Source organism: Eleutherodactylus coqui, chromosome 7 (genome assembly GCF_035609145.1).
Source record: "Eleutherodactylus coqui strain aEleCoq1 chromosome 7, aEleCoq1.hap1, whole genome shotgun sequence".
In the NCBI taxonomy this organism is placed as follows: Eukaryota; Metazoa; Chordata; class Amphibia; order Anura; family Eleutherodactylidae; genus Eleutherodactylus; species Eleutherodactylus coqui.
In genome coordinates, this window is record NC_089843.1 from 49,676,349 (window position 1) to 49,678,848 (window position 2,500).

The window sequence follows — 2,500 nt, forward strand, 5'->3', positions numbered from 1 at the left end:
AACCGAGAGTGTTTTCCAGTCTATTGTTTTGAAGTAAAGTGTCGTTCAAAATCATTGTTGTCTCTCCTGGAGTGGTGGGTTGAAATTCCACTTCCTTCAGAATGCTTTTCCTTAAACACTACTCATGGCGTTTTAGGTAGTGCTACCTGCAAATATTTAAAATGTAAATTAACTTTCTGGTGCAAATGTGGAAAAAAGTTTGTGGCAGTGTGCCACAGGCAGGCTTCATAGCTCAGAGGTTAGAGCACTGGTCTCGTAAACCAGGGGTTGTGAGTTCAACTCTCACTGGGGCCTTTCCTGCAAGTAGTGAAACATACTAACACAGCTACAGACTATTTTATGGCCAAATGTTTCGGAGCTGCCTAGGTTTCCTCATCAGGATAATAATAGGATGTATCTGAAGGATTAAAAAATACTAGGCAGATGTGAACACTTTGCTTCTAAACCAGTAATTTGAACCAAGGAAGTAAAAAGTCCAGTTAATGACAAACAGCTCCAGTCTTTATACTTCATCCCAAGAATTGGACTCTTAACGTGACCACTCTTTCTTTACGTTTCACAATTTTTCACACGTGTGTTTTTCCGGATGACTGCGAGAGCCCTCCTGGAGGCATTGGTTACAATCCCACTTATGACATTCTAGAATTTGGAAAAAGGAATGTAGAAATGGACGAAAAACACTGTGCGAGTAGTTGAAGAAATGGGCTTCATAGCTCAGGGGTTTGAGCACTGGTCTTGTAAACCAGGGGTCGTGAGTTCAATTCTCACTGGGGCCTAATTTATTAGTCTAGGGTATTGTGAATACTTTTGGAACGGGTTTTGTGGACCGAGGAAGAGAAAGAATCTATCAAGAGTTCTATTTTTTGTTCCCCGGAATTCCAAATCAACAACCATAATGTCGAAGTCCTGCAGTCTTTAAATGTCATTCCAAGAATTACACTATTAACATCACCGTATTCTCTTCAGGTTGCGGAAACTTTTCATAGCCATGTAGGTCAGTGCGATTGCATGCTCTTCTGCTGGGCGCGCGGACACTCTTCATACAAAACCGAGAGTGTTTTCCAGTCTATTGTTTTGAAGTAAAGTGTCGTTCAAAATCATTGTTGTCTCTCCTGGAGTGGTGGGTTGAAATTCCACTTCCTTCAGAATGCTTTTCCTTAAACACTACTCATGGCGTTTTAGGTAGTGCTACCTGCAAATATTTAAAATGTAAATTAACTTTCTGGTGCAAATGTGGAAAAACGTTTGTGGCAGTGCGCCACAGGCAGGCTTCATAGCTCAGAGGTTAGAGCACTGGTCTCGTAAACCAGGGGTCGTGAGTTCAATTCTCACTGGGGCCTTTCCTGCAACCCTAGGCTGATAGGTAGAAGAAGTACTTTGTTAGTGAAACATACTAACACAGCTACAGACTATTTTATGGCCAAATGTTTCGGAGCTGCCTAGGTTTCCTCATCAGGATAATAATAGGATGTATCTGAAGGATTAAAAAATACTAGGCAGATGTGAACACCTTGCTTCTAAACCAGTAATTTGAACCAAGGAAGTAAAAAGTCCAGTTAATGACAAACAGCTCCAGTCTTTATACTTCATCCCAAGAATTGGACTCTTAACGTGACCACTCTTTCTTTACGTTTCACAATTTTTCACACGTGTGTTTTTCCGGATGACTGCGAGAGCCCTCCTGGAGGCATTGGTTACAATCCCACTTATGACATTCTAGAATTTGGAAAAAGGAATGTAGAAATGGACGAAAAACACTGTGCAAGTAGTTGAAGAAATGGGCTTCATAGCTCAGGGGTTAGAGCACTGGTCTTGTAAACCAGGGGTCGTGAGTTCAATTCTCACTGGGGCCTAATTTATTAGTCTAGGGTATTGTGAATACTTTTGGAACGGGTTTTGTGGACCGAGGAAGAGAAAGAATCTATCAAGAGTTCTATTTTTTGTTCCCCGGAATTCCAAATCAACAACCATAATGTCGAAGTCCTGCAGTCTTTAAATGTCATTCCAAGAATTACACTATTAACATCACCGTATTCTCTTCAGGTTGCGGAAACTTTTCATAGCCATGTAGGTCAGTGCGATGGCATGCTCTTCTGCTGGGCGCGCGGACACTCTTCATACAAAACCGAGAGTGTTTTCCAGTCTATTGTTTTGAAGTAAAGTGTCGTTCAAAATCATTGTTGTCTCTCCTGGAGTGGTGGGTTGAAATTCCACTTCCTTCAGAATGCTTTTCCTTAAACACTACTCATGGCATTTTAGGTAGTGCTACCTGCAAATATTTAAAATGTAAATTAACTTTCTGGTGCAAATTTGGAAAAAAGTTTGTGGCAGTGAGCCACAGGCAGGCTTCATAGCTCAGAGGTTAGAGCACTGGTCTCGTAAACCAGGGGTTGTGAGTTCAACTCTCACTGGGGCCTTTCCTGCAAGTAGTGAAACATACTAACACAGCTACAGACTATTTTATGGCCAAATGTTTCGGAGCTGCCTAGGTTTCCTCATC

General features: G+C 41.6%; 3 non-coding genes across 3 annotated transcripts; all 3 read left to right on the forward strand.

Annotated features, from left to right (window-relative positions):
* Window positions 1–221: 221 nt before the first annotated feature.
* On the forward strand, window positions 222–294 carry TRNAT-CGU (transfer RNA threonine (anticodon CGU)). The gene has a single exon. It is a non-coding gene; the product is annotated as a tRNA-Thr (tRNA).
* A 973-nt stretch (window positions 295–1,267) lies between these two features.
* Window positions 1,268–1,340, forward strand: TRNAT-CGU (transfer RNA threonine (anticodon CGU)). Its single transcript has one exon. It is a non-coding gene; the product is annotated as a tRNA-Thr (tRNA).
* A 1,004-nt stretch (window positions 1,341–2,344) lies between these two features.
* Window positions 2,345–2,417, forward strand: TRNAT-CGU (transfer RNA threonine (anticodon CGU)). Its single transcript has one exon. It is a non-coding gene; the product is annotated as a tRNA-Thr (tRNA).
* Window positions 2,418–2,500: the final 83 nt, after the last annotated feature.